The sequence below is a fragment of the Solea solea genome, chromosome 21, assembly GCF_958295425.1.
Source record: "Solea solea chromosome 21, fSolSol10.1, whole genome shotgun sequence".
Taxonomy (NCBI): domain Eukaryota; kingdom Metazoa; phylum Chordata; class Actinopteri; order Pleuronectiformes; family Soleidae; genus Solea; species Solea solea.
In genome coordinates this window covers 3,050,445-3,068,270 of record NC_081154.1, presented here as the reverse complement: position 1 = coordinate 3,068,270, position 17,826 = coordinate 3,050,445, and the positions used below count along the sequence as shown (strand labels likewise).

The 17,826-nt window shown below is 46.1% G+C and overlaps 1 protein-coding gene across 1 annotated transcript in view; it reads right to left on the bottom strand.

The window, feature by feature from the left end:
* raraa (retinoic acid receptor, alpha a) overlaps positions 1-10,328 on the bottom strand; it is a 124,589-nt gene extending 114,261 nt beyond the window's left edge. Inside the window, exon 1 of the mRNA XM_058620641.1 lies at positions 10,260-10,328. The gene's annotated coding sequence lies outside the window, so the exon portion shown is untranslated. The remainder of the gene's footprint in view (positions 1-10,259) is intronic.
* Between the last annotated feature and the right edge of the window lie 7,498 nt (positions 10,329-17,826).

The following is a 17,826-nucleotide window of genomic DNA, read 5'->3' as shown; positions in this document are numbered from 1 at the left end:
TTGATGTTCATATTCAGGCTTCTACATCCACTCCAGAAGCTTTGCTATAGGCGAGGAGAGGAATAACAGTGTTGTTAAGAGAGTTCCCCGTGTTCAGCCACAACTCAGCAACAGGAGGCTACTTTATATACTGTTTGTGACAGCTTTGTGGTAATAATGGAGCCCGGGCCTCTGCTAGTGCAAGTGGCATGCTCAGTCAAGTGAGGCTTTGCCTAAGAGAACATGTACACACACACACACATACACCAGGCAACCTCCTTCATGCCTAATGAGACCACTGGGAGAGTGGAGAGCAGGAGGCAGGGAGGAGAGGAGGAGAGGAGGAGAGGAGGAGAGCGACGACGGGAAATAAAAGAGAAATAGCAAGGGAATATGAGAGAGGCGCCACAAATGAGGAAAAATACCAATACATGGAGGAGAAAGGAGACCAAACTTTCAAGGTTTGCGACTGGTGAGAGGAGGAGACATGATGGAGTGATGACCTGGATTACTGCCAGAAAAGGAAGATGGGGGGGGGGGGGTCAGAGAATGAGGAATGAAAGTGTGTGAAAGAGAGAAAATGGAAAAGCGAGAGGGAGGTGAGGTACACCTCTAGGCTTAGCAGTGGGTGGTTATGCAATGTACACAGCACAAGAGAACGTGGGGGGGGGGGGGGGGATCAAAGACACGGGGTGCATACATAACTAAATCTGACACCGGAGTGCAACAAGAGATGATGAGCAACGAGGGGGGAAAAGAGACAAAGAAAAAGGGAAATATAAAAAGAACAGACACTCCCTTGGGATGGAGAGAGTGAGAGAGAGCGAGAGTACATTGGGTACACGTCGTCTTTGAGTCACAACGCTGGGGGAGAGAGGTAATGACAGCGAGAAATAACTCGCTACCAAAAAAAAACCCCAGGAAATATATGGTATATGCCAAAACTCTACCTCTGCCTCTGCAACAGGAAGGTGCACATGGTAGGCTGGGGTGCAGGCTGGGGGGGAGGCTGGGGTGGAGGCTGGGGTGGGGGTCAGACAGACAGGCAGAGTAAATGGCTTGTAGCCTGAAACAAGGGGAAAGGCTTAAATGTCTGGTGAAAAGGGACAGACAGCTGAGTCGCTGGTTTTATTTCCAGGTAAAGAGGGGGCATGAATTATTGAGCAGGTGCTCAGTCTAATAAAGTGAAGATGAGACACTTGGCTCGTGGGCAGCCCGACAACCATGCTTGCTTGTTTAGACCACAGTGTTCAGGCCAGGGCCCGGTGTCAGCGAGTGACATGTCACCTGTACCACAGCGCTCAATACCTGCCTGCTGTCCTGGGAAATGTTTGCAGTAACCAGAGTAGTTCACTTTCTTCACACTGTGCTCTACGACAATGTCAGTCGGCACGTTTCACGACGCGTGAGGAAAAGTACGACCAAAACATCACTTTTGAAACACAGAACCCAGATGAGACAGTTCAGAGTCATTACTGTTGTATTTATACGTTCAATCGGACTCAAACTGGTCTGGGTGCTCTGTGCATGCTCCACAGTTCCCACCCCCCCCCCCGGCTTTGACCTGGAAATAAAAGATGAAGTTGGTACAGAGAGAAAAGGCTGGTACATTTTTTGGACCTATGAGGAGACCACGTTTATGCACTGTCAGATCAAAGAATGTAATATTTTAATGTTCATGGTTGGTAGGAAGTAGGGCAGGGCTGGAAGTTCGATCTAATTTATAGTGATCTATAATTAGTTAGAACACATTCAAACGTCGCCATAAATGTCACAGTTTTCATTCTTTTAACAATCTTAATGGCTACTTGATTAACAGTGCTGCTAACATTAGCATATTCAGCACTCAGCAGAGTAGAATGAACTCTGAACTCTGAACTGGAAATCACTGACAACAGGAGGACGCTCTGACAGATTTAAACTAACGTAATTATGTTAAGGCCCAACTTTATTTCTAATATCATTTGAAACACGAGTCTGTCAACCTGACTGGGATTGAGTGCAGCTCTGTCGTCTTCTTCTTTTTTTTTTACAATATTACCCTTGGATGAGAACGTGCGCAGATGTCCTCTCGCACACGCTGATATTTATGAGCCGTCGCTTTTATTTCTGATGTGTGTTTTGAACCAAAACTAGGATACAGTGACTACAGTCTGCACCAAATAAAGTTACACTTCTGTTTCTGGACTGTGAGGAAGGAGCAGCTCAACTTAGTCCCAGTTCTCAGTCGCTCTGCGAACAGTCCCCAGTGCATTTTCTCATCAGGCTTCTAAAATCATACCAATCTGTGTCAAACATTCAGGGATTTGAGCTCCAGGGAACGGTCCTCCTGTATTGTTTTCTCCTTCCCACTAGTTTATAAGTAAGTATAAATCTCACTAGTTGTACTGCAACACACACCCTGCGCTAACATTTTGGGTGGGAGTCACAGGTGAGTCAACTGTGGAGTGGGCGGGCCTGTAAAAACACCAATCCTATTGGACAGTCCGAACAAATTCATTGGACCGTGATGCATCAATCAAATGGTCATCTGCTCCTCCGTCCTCCCTATGTGCGTGTACCCCTCTTTGTGCACTGGAGGCGTGGCTTCATAGGGAAGTCTGAAGAAAAGGGGTTAGGACTTTTGAATTCAAAATGTAGCCTACACTACATTTAAGCTGTGATCGCAGCTAAAGGTATTTATTCTCATTTATTCTCACACTCACCGAGGGACCGAGGGAGGAAACTGGAGTAACCCTAACCCTTTCCATCCATCCATCTTCTCCTAATTTATCCTCCACATGAGGGTCGTGGGGGGCACTGGTGCCAATCCCGGCTGACATAGGGTGAAAGGTGGGGTACACCGTCAACAGGTCACCAGTCCATCACAGGGCCACATAGAGACAAACAACCATCCATTCTCAGACTGAAACGTGAACCCAGAGGCAAGACTGCCAACCAACCACGACACCAACCACGACACCAACCACAACACCAACCAGGTGGCCGCATTCCAATTTCCGATCGACGACGATCCTGATGCTTAAACGAGTCGATTGACAAATATAAAAAGCCAGCCCGTGTGCGCGGCGTAATATTTCTAATGATTGTTTTTGACTGACGAGTAATGAACACGCGGTGCATTCGACAATGATGAATGTCACGCTGTCAGATCATTTAATAATGTGTTCAACCATAATTATGAGCAGCCACTTGGGACAAACCATTCACATAAACCCTCAGCAACATCGTTACTGTCTGACGCGGGCAATGTCTTACACTGCAGTCGTGTCAATAAGCTGTCAAATGTACAGTCAGCAGGTAGATGCATCACAAATAAAATCCATCTCAACTATTAGAATGAGCTTAACTAATGGCACACTGGTGTTTTTATGTTTTGGTATTTTTTTAAACCGGCGAGTAGCAATATTTGTGCAGAAGTGACACAAAAAAAAACGAGCCAACTTGGAAATGTGACATATTTCCAAATTTCACAAAGTGTGGCTCAGGTTTGTTGTTTCGATATCAGATTGCTTATAGGCTTTGCTGAAAAAGAGCAAAGAAGACTCTCTACTGCACGTTCTTATGGCGTTTTAACATAGGAATGGAAAAAGTTGTGTTCTGACGGTGAATAAAAGTGACGAACCAAAGCTCTCCTCTTCTTCTAACTGCCATGTTTCAAAAGGCACAATTTGCTATTTATATAGTCTGTTTATATGCTCTGTGTTCTATCTATATATGCTCTACTTACAGGAACATATAAAGAAGTTTGCCTTTGAATGGAGGGAAAGTGCGCGGGGTTAACTTCCTATAGTAAAACACAAACACATAATTGTTATGAGCCAATATACCATCGAGATGATCATTTCTGGGAAGACATGTTTACCTTGGGCTGCGAGCTCAGCCAATTAGAGGCCCGTCAGCGCCCCGCGTTCACACATTAATACACCCAGGTACACAGTCGCAGACCTGAGCCGCAATAAAAAACTAAGGGTATGACAGGAGTGTCGAGCCCCGTCATTATGGAGACAACTGACAATAAAGCTCTCACTTCAGTCACAGGGATAATAATAATAATAATAATAATAATAATAATATGCTCCCTAATAATTCAATGAGGCACTTTCTCTTGTGCAAGAGTCTCAGGACTCTTGAAATGACTCTTTGTTGCATTAGAATCAGTAAATATGAGCAATTTCACACCACGAGAGGTGAAACTGAGCCGCAGCCAGAGGAGACTTTTATACTGTAATGAACACATCGCGGCTGGAATGGTGCAACTACATTTTAGTTACCCACAAACGCCATAAAAAGGCCACACCCTGAGTATATTACACACAACTCCATCATGCGTTCCTCTTTTTCCTTCCCTCTCACTGCACATTTTCCAGCGCGGGGAGGAGCCTGCAGTACATATCACCGTACAGTATATAATACATCAGCGACTGTGCAGTCGTTCATTTCTTCCCTCTCTTTCCCATTCCCCGGCCCTCTCCTCGGGGGAGGGGGGGTTCCAGTGGCTGTCCGGAGCACATGTGTTTTGGTTTACCTCGAGAAGAGCGCTATCGGAGCACGGGGCTGAGAGCAGACTGTGGGCTTTGTCTGTGGCATCATTAATCAACTGTCCTTTAACAAAAACAGAAAACCAGATGAGAGACAAGGGGAAGAGACGTGGGGGGTGGACCCTTGTTTAGGTACAAAAAAAAAAAGGCAAAGAGAGTAAGACAGAAGGAAGAGGAGAGAGAGAGAGAGGGAGAGAGAGATGGGGGATGCTTGACCCAGATCCAGGCCTTTAATAAATCAAGCAGCAACAATAACAAGCAAAGTTTTCATGTGGCTTGACTGATTAATCAGGCTTTTTTTTTTCTTTCTTTTTTTCTTGACATGGGAAGCGAGGGAGTCTTTTCTTCTTTTGCTGTCTTGTCTCTCTTGAGGGAGACGTCGGAGTGGCTGCACGAGTCCTTTAATGTTGAGCGTTTCTGTCTTTAGGCTGCAAACTTTTTAGAGACGTGGCGGAGGCCCGCGTCGCTCGCGCTCTAATGAGAGTACGGCCTTCAAGGACAGTTCCGCTGAAGGTCTTTTGGCGACATTAACGGGCACACGGATGCATACACGTGTCTCTTTAATAAAATAACACTATTTTACACGCCACACTCACTCTCTTCACACAGCCACAGAGGCTGAAGCGGCCCTACGAGCCTCTTTGTGAGGTGCCGATCGATAGGCATCGAGTGTGGACAAGGAGACCTCAGGATCGATAAAGGGCCATTACACAGATGTGCCTGATGGGACCTGAGAGAGACGAGGCGTAGGTGGGGTGAAGATACATTTGGGCGCTTCTTCGTTATGTATGTGCATTAGGAGGATCTTTGCACACTGAGCTAAATGGGGAACATAACACACTTGTTTGCTCACACACACACCAGCTAATGGCATCCCAGGAGATCTGCTGCCACCACAAGTGCTCACCTATGACACCTTCCTCTCAATCACCTCATCTGCATTGTTTCCTGTGTGCAGGAGGGGAGCGGGGCGGGATCATTTTTGTTTTTTGGTGCTTTCTCCTCCTGCTTTCTCGCTCTAACAGTCGAACGACTTCATGAATCGTCAGGTGACTTGAGCCGAACAGTGGCTAATGCTCATTAGATTGGCCGGTCGACATAAACCTACGTCACTTGTCGTTGCTACTGAGCTCACAAAGTTCCTCCCTACACTTAACTAGGAGCTAAAATTCTTTCCCCCGTCCCTACGTGGTGCAGACACAACAAATTAGGAGTATGTTGCCAATAATTCCATAGAACTATGTCAACGTGTCCCCCCCCCCCCCTCTTCACCTAGAGAGTACGACATGTTCTATCTCTCTCCATACACACACAATAGCTTCCCCATTGTGGGACTAATAAAGGATCATCTTATTTCACGTGTGGGAGGGGGGTGAAATGCATAATATGAGTTATTTAGGTTCCATTTCTCTTCTCACTGTGAAAAGAAAATGATCCGAGGATCTGTTTACGCTGAAGAAGGCCGTCTTTCGTGATACCCACTGCCAAATATCCGCTCTCTGTTACACAAACAAAGACGCTCACACACAGATGAGCCAGTCAAGCAGGCGACTGAAGCCAATGAGGCAGACTGTGAGCTGGCTCTTACATTCATCGCTGTGCTCCAGAGGAAAAGAAAGATTCACTATCCCCAGCATGTAATACTTTTGAGTAAGACCTAGAGGAGGAGAGGGGTCTCCATCACTCTTTTCTGTGGCCCGCGTCCACGAGCAGCGCCATTACAGGACGGTTGAAAATAGTGCATCTGGATGACGATGTGGAGACTATGGACTATTAAATGTCAGGCAAATGCCTTTACCAGTGCTCATGAAATTGCGCCGAGGTGCCATGTCGGCTCCTGCATGTGCCGTCCAAAAAAAGCCTTCTGTGGCTGATCAAAAAGAAAGTGCACGCGTGTGTGTGCATGTGTGTGTGTGCGTGTGTGTGTGTGTGTGTTTCTGGGCTCAGCCAGCAGTCCCCATTGGTTTGGAAGGCCTCAGCAGGCTATAACAACTACAGCCTGGCCGTCCTGTTAGTAGTGTGGGCCCTCTGTTTTTAACAATCTGGGTTCTCTTTGTCGTTGGATGGGGACCAGGTCAGACTGCACAATACTCCACTGTATTTGCAGAGGGAGCGAGGAAGAGGTGGTGGAGAGAAAACTGCAAGCGCATTAGTCTTTACGCACTGTACGTGTAGAGGTAAGTACGCATGGGACCGTGTGTGTGTGTGTGTGTGTGTGCATGTGTGCGCGAGCCAGTGTTTGTGTATTATGACTATTAGGCCCCGCCCCCACCCAGCCTCACACGACCTCCATCATTTCGTCATCATTTTTCTGCTACCTCAGCTCAAACAGCCGGCCATTTTGGGACCCCTGGCAGCAGTTTCATCCCCCCGCACCCCCCACACACACCCCCGGGCGGCATTTGAATGGTGTTGTTGGAAACCTCCACGAGGTAACTGCAGCAGGAGAAACACACATCACCGTCAGTGTGAAACAACAGAGCGGGAAGCAGACACGCCGGCCTGTGCAGCCGTGACGACTACAGGGGAAAACAGGCCGCGTTTACAGTGCAGGCGGTACCTGTCCCTTTAAGATCTATTTCTCACAGCTTGCAGCTGCAGAGCGGAGCAGGCTAGCCCGAGCTGGGCAGCGCTGTGCTGTGCTGTGCTGTGCATGTATGGTAACGGGGGGAACCGCGCCGCCCAGCTTGCCAGCCCACCACAGGGAATTTGTTTATGTTTCCTCGCTGCCAAGTTCCTGTCAGGAGGCGCCCCAAAGAGGAACTGCAGACTGCTCAGTACTGTTAGCTACGCCCTCTCGCCTAGAGTGGCTGGGGTTTTTCTGCATGCAGTATCGGGTGGTGCTTTGTAGCAACACTCAAATCCAGGGAGGTCTCCTCATCATTTTCAGCACTCACTCTCTCTCTCACACACACACACACACACACACAAACAAACTTCAAGCTCCTCCTATGTTGTTCCAAAACCCAGCTTTTGGGAACTCTAACCTTCTATAAAACATGTTCCAACAGAAAGCCTAATTTATGACCCCAAACAGATTAACACCAATTTACTAAAAACACAGTACATAAAAACAGCACAAAGGCGTCGTTTTATGAAAGCAAAACTTTACAAGTGGCACTTTGTTGCTCGGGATTATGGGAATTATAAAAAAACGGAGCACCACCACATAAAAGACAATAAACAGGATTGGTAAACTCACGGGCATCCAGTCAACCGCTTGTGGGAAAGAGCGGAATCTAAATCAAAGAAGAAGAAAAAAGGTTCTCACTTCCAGAGACACACGACGTTTTCTTTATAATCACAACAAACAAAAGTGACGATCCGTCGCTGCCAGTGAAACATCGTTACGGCGCTGCAGCCTGCCACACACACACACACACACACACACACACACGTGCACCAAGGTCAGCAAGTGCACTGAACGCTGTGGCCATGCGAGCGTTTGTCTCTGCTCATAAAAGGGAAAAGAACTCCCGTCAAGGACGCGCGACGTCAAGCCAGTGTGAGCAGGGATTAGAGAGATGTACATACGTGTGTGTGTGTGTGACGGAGTGGAGGAAGCAACTAACATGTGGCAACGCAGAGGAAGAGATGGAGAGAAGATGGAAGCAAAGCTGGAAAGATGCTGGCAGTGGTCGGCGGTGCGAAAGCAAAGCAGGGGAGTTATTGGATGTCAGCTCGGGTGGACGCTGCCCGCTGGCACATGTCTCTGATCTCAGTGAAAGGTGAACCACTGGCTGATTGGATGACTGCACACTGGTGGAGTTTGTTTGAATAACATTCATGTTGTTCATGTGGCATACTTCCCAATTTTTTTATTTTTTTTTTCTTGGGTGGAGCGCACACAAATAAAATCTTAAATCAATGGAGCGTCAGCGCTCGCAGCGCACTTCTGCTATTCTAGCCGAGAGTGAGGAAGTGCGATGCCACACAATGCACTTGCTTATTCGCAGTAAACGAGCTCAGCCGCACGTGCACCGACTCATGCCAACTGTCATTTCCCACGGTGGCGTTTTTCAGATTTGGAAGTTTGTGTAAATGGGTATTCATTTGGTTAATGAGCCACTGGAGTTCCAAAGAGAGGGAATCTAACACAGGGAAGCTGGTTGCAGCAAACGTGGCAAATACGGATTATTCAAGCTCCGACCAGCTCTGACTGAGGAACAACTGTGCATAAACAACACGCTTTAACTTCCTTGAAGTTTCCATGTGTGTGGAGTCAAGAAAAAACACAACACTGAAGAAAAAAAAACACAGGAGTCCCATTCTAGACAGAGGGAGAGGCTGCGGGCTCAGCAGCCACCACCGACCTACCGCACACAGAGTGTGAATCATTAAAGGCATGTGTTCCACATCAACTGCCGGGGCTGCTTCCCAACCCACTTATGAGACTGGATCTAAATTATGACGGGAGGAGGGGAGGGGGGGGGGGTTAAATATCGCTTTGCTCTCAGATGCAAACCCAAAAAAACCTGCTCACTCAGAAACGGAGAGAGAGAGAGAGCGAAAGTGGAAAATGCGTTACCATCTGCCCCGCTCACAAACACAACACCAACGAGTAAACGAAGCAGGTAATGGAATAATTGCACCGTTCCCCCAAAACAGTGTGACGCTTCGTCACTGAGCCACTCGAGTGCGGTTTGACGTCCTCCAAAGAAAACACAAAGTGAAATGTGCACTGCCCCCGACGCTTATTCCTACGTGTGTTCCCGGTTTTTGGCCGTCGCCAGGTTCTAACCTCACAGAAGTTAAGACAACAGAGTGGTCCCGACGTTCTCGTCGAGGAAACAAATCAGAGAGCGAGGAAAGACGAGGGGAAGGGAGGGGAAATCAGACTTGTACGCACATGTGACCCAAACGTCAACATGAGTCCATCAGGGCCAAAGTGTGCAGCGTCTGACAGACGACTGCTCATCCTTACTGACTGCACATGTTTTCTAGAGGTAAGAAGATGTGGAAAACAGCCTCTGTGACAAGGTCATCCCATGTAGGAGGTGGGAAGACTGAGACAGAAGTGATAGGACATGATGGACGGGTCGAGTCGTGACATAGCAGCACAGTGCAGTACAAAAAAGGACAAACAGAGGTTTTTCCAGGCAGGAGACTTCAGTCCTGGGGACACGGTGGTGTGATTGGCCTTCAGAGCTCCTCTCTGTCATTATTGTGTCAACATTCTGGCATAAAAGGCATGAAATAAATGGAAATGACTGAATAAAAACCATCAGTACTATTTGTTCTGCAGTCATAATGTCTTGCAGCTGATACAACGGAGATAATTAGACCCAATAAATTAGTCTATACTTACAGAGTGATGGTCCAAGTTCCTGCGAGCCAGCTCCTAATGATGAATGGCTGTCTCTGTTTGGTCTTTGTCACTTTAACATGACGGAGCAAATCTCCGCGAGCTGCCAGCTCCAACTCTGATGCAACAGCCTCGGTATTAAGAGTTGATCCTACCGCTGGCAGCGCGCGGGCCACAAGATACAGTACATCCTCTAAATAGTAGAGCACTGTGCTGTGTGTGTGTGTGTTTGAAAGTGATTCTACTGGTTTTGCAAAAAAAAACAGTGACCTTTGCAAAAGGCAATAAAAAGCAGAAGGTGGGACCACAGAGCCATGATGGCGGTCACATGACGAGGAACAACGTTACTGTGTAACCCGGGCAAGGTGATGTTTGGTACCCGTAACCACAAACCAATTACCCAGAGTCGACGGGAGCAACAAATGTGGGCTTACCCCTAAAATGTCAATCTCCCCGTCCGTGTCCAAGGAAATCTCCTATTCAATCGATTGCAGCTCCTAAACTCTGAGGAGAGAGGAAGAAAGAGAGAGAGAGAGAGAGGGAGATATTTGAAACCAAAAGCTTTGTGGTCCTTATCCACATACTGCAGACTCGGTGACTCCCTTGCCTTTTCTGGCGCAGGACCATTACACTACACTAAAACTCTTACACTCTTTTTCCTTCTTTCTCTCCCGTACTTGCCTGTAATCTCCCCGCCCTTTTGCAGTGCATCGCACTCGCTCACTGTGTGTGTGTGTGTGTGTGTGTGTGTGTGTGTGCACAGGACATCATGTGAAAAGTGGAGTAAAACAGTGCTTTTGTGGTGGGAGAATTACCTACGGCCAAGGGCAGGCACAGCAGTGCTTATGGCAACAACTCGATTACAGCAATGTGAGTCAGGTGGCGGCCTAGAAATCCCCTCAGCCTGATGCACAAATCGGGACACAGAGGCGCTTTCATCGCCCGGGATGGAGACAAATCTAAAGTAGCATGTCATCTCTTCATAGTAGGACGGCGAGGCTAACGCGAGGCTGACGGCGAGGCTGACGGCGAGGCTGACGGCGAGGCTGACGGCGAGGCTGACGGCGTGCAACGCGACTCTGGAGCGAGTGTGGGAAACGATGCCATGTCGTTTAGGCACGTTTGCTAAAATGTCACAAGTGTTTACAAACATCTCTGCGTGCGGTTCCAAATTGGAGGAGTCACATGGCACTTCAGAGATCCGATCAACGCCACCTTTGTTGCTATAGTGAGCATGGAAACCACTTTGTTGGCTTGTTTTTTAAACCCAAAAACAACTGAGTGAAAATTACAGGCCGGCGGTCTGCGCATGTAAAGAGGCACTTTGTTGGATGTCATGGACTCGACGTAAACGCAAAGCTTCACAATCGTGGCCAATAATATCTGAATAGAAAATTGGTTTATGTCAAAAGCGTTTCAAAAACTCAGTGGAATTAGCCTCTCTCTCTCCCTCCCTCCCTCCCTCCCTCTCTCTCTCTCTCTCTCTGAGGAGAAAACAAGAGAGCGTGTCTTTTTTAGCACATCCTGGCTACACACTAAATGTTTTTCCTGAAGCACGTTTAAGCCAACGCCATTTCAGACTGCGGTCTGTTGGACTTGATGTCACTTCACTGGGCACCAAGAGAGAGAAAATGCACATCCTTCAGTGGTCCTCACAGCCACGGTGAAGGCTGCTCTTTAATGGTGTCATGAAACAATCCCCTCCCTCCAGGTCAGAGCGGCCGTGGTGCCATTTTACGAGGAGCAAATGAATTTCACACTAATTTGCCATCACAGGCTCCCGAGGACAGTGAAACAGCAGAGAGATAAAAATATCAAATTTCATGTTCAGATCTTCAATTCAACACAGAAGGTCACACAAAATTTGCATGAACTCTTTCATTTCCGCGCGTGGAACAAAAGCCTCGCCGGTTGTGGCTCTGAACACAAAATCATATACATGATCCAAATAATGAGGTTAAACATTCAAATTTGAGAATCAGTCGGCCCCTCGTCTTACATCCTGTCTCGTTACACAGCTTCCTGGACCTGGAGTGGTATTTGGTGGTTTTGTTAGTTCACTGGACCCCGGTGGATTTAAATTAAGAGACGTTGTGAGTGAGATCACATGAGGACAATATGTACACACTGGAGACGTGTGGATTTGTGTGTGCGCTGCATGCTGGTGGGGATCCTGAGCACATACGCTGATGAGTGTGGACAGGAGTAGCCTGGGGTGATTGCATCTTTATCTTTGCTGATGGGTGAAGGCAACTCACCGCAGACACTCACCTTCACCTAACACACACACACACACACACACACACACACACACACACACAGACTGGTAGAAGAGGAAGAAGCCCTGGCTGCTGGAGCCCTGCCAGACAAGTCCATCTTCTTTTTCAAATAGAAACCAATTTACTGCACCGAGAAGGCTTCAATTGCTTGGGGACCGCACCAAGTCTCACCAAGTGGAGAGTCTGAAAGGTAAAATGCGGCGCGCGGGGGGTCACCCGATCTTCAATGTGTGACCTAGCATCTTGCAAACGGGGGGAGCGGGATTCGGGTTACTCAAGAGCTGACGGATAAAAAAAGGTTTGATGGGAGGGCGGCGCGACGCTCAAGGGAAGTCATTTGTCGGCAGCACCCTCGGTGCAAAATGTGTGTACGACCAGCCGTCTCCGAGTGTGTGGTTACTGGGGAAATGGTGGCCCTGCAGCGAGAGTCATGAGCTCACATTAAAACAGACACGTTGTGTTGTTTTAACTCACTTCATTATATGAAAATTCCTCCAGCTGCACGCATGTGCGCGTGCACACACACACACACAAACACACACACACTGAATCCCTCTCATTGAAGCTCTGACTCTCAGCAGTGGAAACCCCCTTCAGTCGCACATAGATCACATAACCTCTCTTGACATCAGAGGACAGCACTCCCCATGGAAAGACGCAGATTCACACACTCTGCGTGCCGGCCGAGGATCCAGACTGCCATTGTCCTTCAGAGTCATCCAAACAAAACAATGAAGAGGGTCACGAAAGGCCCCCCGTGGAATGGTAAATAACCAGAGAGAGCGGGAGAGAGGGAGAGATGGAGTGAGAGGGATCCAGAGAGACAGACACAGAGAGGAAGTGAGACAGAAAATTGAGAGAGACTAATCCACTTTGACAGCATGATATGGAACACCGAGTGCAAAATATGACCATCTGGGAGCAGGTGAGTTCCACTAATGTTCAATCATTCAGGGAGAATCCGACACTTCATGAGTGGAATATGTGTCGGAGGCATGATGCACAGAACAATGAACACCTATGTGAATGACCTCACCTCTGGGTAGAAGGAAATGTCGTTATGTTACGCTGCTACAGTTATCTGCAGGGTTTTCTCACTGCACAGCAAAAAAAACAGGGATTATAATCCCTACTGTATCAAAGGCTTGGAGTGCAGCGCTGTTAATCATTCATTAGTGCTGAGTGACCCTTATTATAAAACCATCTCTGTTGTCATTATTCATGTGGCATAAAATGCTAGCCTGTTACTTCAGACCCAGGCTGCTGACAATGGTGCGGTCCACAAAGGGCTTGAAAGGCACAGTCCCCCTTCTGATTGGCCTTTCATATGCTAATGAGGAAACTGTTTTGGGTTTACTGGCCTGGTTGGAAATGATTTAGAGCGACACCGGTGCTCCGAGCCTTTATGTTGCGGGCCGGCCGGTGGGGGCTCATATATCACTCTGATCATTAATCAATTAGCGTCTCCTAGCCACCTGTCGGACACATCGGCGCACAAAACATTCCTACCCTTGGGCAGTTGCTAGACGATGATCATCAGAAGCGCCACTATTACCTTCCTGCCCCTTGACACTGCACCCCACCACCCCACCTCCCCCCCTTTATGGTAATACCCTGATAGATTACATAATCACACCCAAACACTAGCCACAGTGACAAAGCCTCATCTCCTGGAGAAGCAAGTATGAGTAGAGACTGTTTTATGGGTCTTTCCCTCCTAAATCAATTGAGCAGCAAGTTTTTTTTTTGTTTTTTTTAAATACATTTGCCCTCTGCTGTCACAAACCAAAACAAAAAAAACAGATAGAGAGGGATGGATGCCGTCCTTGAAGTAGAATCAATAATGTGACGGCTATGCAAAAAGTGCTGAATGCACACCAACGCCGTGTTCCCCCCCACCCCCATTGTTTTAAATGCAATTGCCTCCAGTGAGGTATCGATGGCTGTTGACTATCGACGATGTGCCACAGTAGCCAAATACATGCGAGATGGAAAGGTCTAAACTATCAGGGCTTTAGTGACACTAGAGCGTGTGTCCAGAAAACTGATTTTGTTTGGACGAGATGTGCTCAGCGCAGACTTGTAACAGGTGAACAAGCGTTCATTAATCGCAGATCGGAGGTTCCACAGTGAACGTCGACGATGTGAGTTGGTGTTATGGAAAAGTGAAGACAAGAGGAAGGCACAGACAGAGACCAGTATTTGTGATATTGTAAAGCGTTTGCAGTGGCCGATGATTCGCAATATCAGAGGGGGATGGTCTTTTTTTACATCTTTATTCTCGTTTTCTTTTCAAAAGACATATTTAAAATGATTACTGTGTGATATCTGTCAGAAACAAAGATGTTGTAGTGTATAAGTCAAGACAATAATTCATCTAAATATGTATATATACATACATATATACGTATATATGTATATAAAGATACATATATGTATATATGTATCTTTATATATGTATCTTTATATACATATATACGTATAAATGTGTATATATATACACACATATATGTAAGATACATATATATGTGTGTATATATGTATCTTTATATACATATATACGTATATATGTATATAAAGATACATATATACACACATATATGTATCTTTTTATACATATATACACATATATATACACACACACATATATGTATCTTTATATACATATATACGTTTATAAAGATACATATATATAAAGATACATATATGTATATATGTATATATATATATATATATATATGTATATATATATATATATATACACATATATACACACATATATGTAACCACTGCAGAGGGACTGAAGACCCTCACTACCACCAAACAATCTCTTTTCCGCTCTATTGCTTCTTGAACAACACCCAGTTCCTGCCACACTCCAAAAACCCTTCATATATTCATACTTTCTGCATGAATATACTTTTTGTTATTTGGAACTAATTCTTAAACGCGGGCTGAAGAGATAAGTGGCACTAAATTTAGAGCCTAATCCGCGCCAACTCTCCATGTGGGGACATAGAGAAAGCAGATTTGTCAAGCCTGGATTTAGCAGTGTTCTTTCATTTATAAAAATGGCACTTTTCACAGAGCTTAGCGATACAAAATGGCTCAATCAGCCTCATGTGGAGAGGGGCGATGAGGATGGAGTCACTGTGAACCCAGTGAACTCAACATTGTTATTTCTATACCTGTATAATTCTAAAAAAGTGCAAAACAGAAGAGCTGCAGACAAATCTGGGCCACTGTGTTGGGTGTGTCGTGTAACGCGGTGATTTTCTCTCTCTTCTTTTTTTCTTTTAAATCCAACCAGCTCAGGCAAAGCGCCAGATACCAACGTTATCAGGTGGATTTTCAAAAAGAACAAAAGCTCCTCTTGGATTCTTTGCACTGCCAGAAACCACGTTCAGCCTTTGTGTGTGCGCACATACACATTTTCAAGCTTCCTGCCCCCTTGATCTTTCACCAAATTCATTTTCTTTCAAAACATTCGGTCGCCATTAATCTCACGCAACCATCTATTCACTTTTCTCTTCAGCAACAAAAAGAAACGTGGCTGTGATTTCACTTTGAGTGCAAAGGTCAAACCTGAGTGTACGCAGGAAAGCATAATCACACTCAAGACATGAATGTACTTCAGATATTTTTGCACGGATAAATCCAAATGGAGAACATTCCTACACTTGACTTTTTGTGTTGCCCGGTGTAGAGAGGGAAAACTATTTGTGGAGTGTACAGAGGCGGAGAGAAGACAGCGGGGAAGGAGGAGGGTGATGGGCAACGGGGCAAAGGTTTGACCCCACGGGTCAATAGGTGATTAGTAACATCTATCATACCGATGCAAGCTGCTAAACGGAAAGCCATGCGGCCTCTTTTTCCTCTGCAGGTTTGCAGTCCAAATGAAGGCCAGGCCCCACTACTGGCATCCAGATGCCATGTGTTTATGACAGAGACAAATAATGAAATCCCTAAGTGGAACAACATGCCATGCTGGCACACAGAAGCGGCAGCACAATGTTACATCATCGTGATGATTTAATGAGCGCAGCCTGCATTAGATCAGAAATTTAAATACCTGCCAATGCCAATATGAAAGCTTGTATTTCTCGCTTCACGAGAGAGAGAGAGAGAGAGAGAGAGGGTAAAAAAGAAGCTTTTGCTTGATAGGAAAACAATGGTGGCAGGGGGGAGGTTGGGATCAGGGAGATGTGGTTGTGGTCTAAGCCCCGATGAGAGCCACGCGCACTACGTAAACACAGGGGGATCCAAAGACTCGCAGCTCAGCTACGCGGAGAATCATATGGAGGATATGACCAAGGAAAAAGCAGCTGAACATAGGGACATACATTTGCCAGAGATTTATAAAAACTAGTCAACTGTCAAACCATTCAAATATTTTATCACGATTAATCGCATTAACTGGCAATGAATCGCACATTTTTATCTATTCTAAATGTCCCTTGATTTCTTTTTGTCCCATTATTTTTTTCTCATTTTAATGCTCTTATCTTGTTGAGACAATATCTCTGTCACCCTGATATCTCTGAGTTATTCCTCTTATTGTGAGAGAGGCTGCGTATCACCCTGCAGTGTGTGAGTAAAGTGCCGCTCTTTAATGAAACGAAGAGCGGCACTTGTGCAAAAAACACCCTGCACAAGTGGACTAGCATTTCGAGGGACTATCCTGGGCCAGAGGTCAAGCAGAAATGAAAACGCTGCTGTGTGTAAGCACACATTAACACTCCCACTTATGCAATTGACATCAATCAAAGTGAAGAAGGCATGTCATTTAAAGCTTCTAATAACTTGTGCATGGGCAGAACATCGACGGCGACGCTACGAGAGACATGAAATGCACAAACAAAACAACACACGACACAAGATGGAATTGCAAACACTGAGTCATTCATGGAGCGTTTGCATTGTCCAGAGCAGCAGTGTTATTTTCAGGCATTCACACACTGAAATTAAGAACATAAACCCACAACCTACAAGAGCCTAATCGCTAGAGAAAAGTAAGGACAGAGCAAAACACATGAGTGGGGGGTACAATAACCACATTTGAACACTGGATTTACATCCAACGAGCAGAAATGCTGAAAACCACATGCAAACATAAATTATCACCGCTCTAACTCGGAAAAATGAACCAATAAATGAACTATTATTAAATAATACAACGCCAAGCTGAAACACAACCAAGTCATTTAAAAGTGTGCCACAGCGTTCACCTCTGAGCTGGCAGCGTTGAAAGAACCGTGTGGTTTTTCCAAGATGAAAACAGATCGGCATCAATGAACGTCTGAAGCGAAGACAACATTCTCAAAACTCTCACCACAGCTGAAACTAGCTCGTACACTGGGGACGACAAAGTCTAATGTTCTGTAGCCTGTTTATGGCTCTAATTTACCAGAGATCTCTGCTGCTTTATACTTTGTCACTGGGGTGTGACATAAGTGTTGACGTTAATCCAGCACGCTTGTTAAGGCCATATAGTAATGTTCTCGCACAGCATATGCCTTCCACATGTTCCTGCCTTATCTGTTCCTTACTGAGGTCGGACAGCGTAACCTTCGAGTCGCCGGGTTTCCCTATGTGGCCTCGCCTGACAATGAAGGGCACTGTTTGCCACGGAGGACTCGACATGCAGGCAGATACAGTGCAAACCACTCGAGAGGAGATTTCAATCCTTAATCCTTTGATTGTGCAGATCCTTTTTTTATTT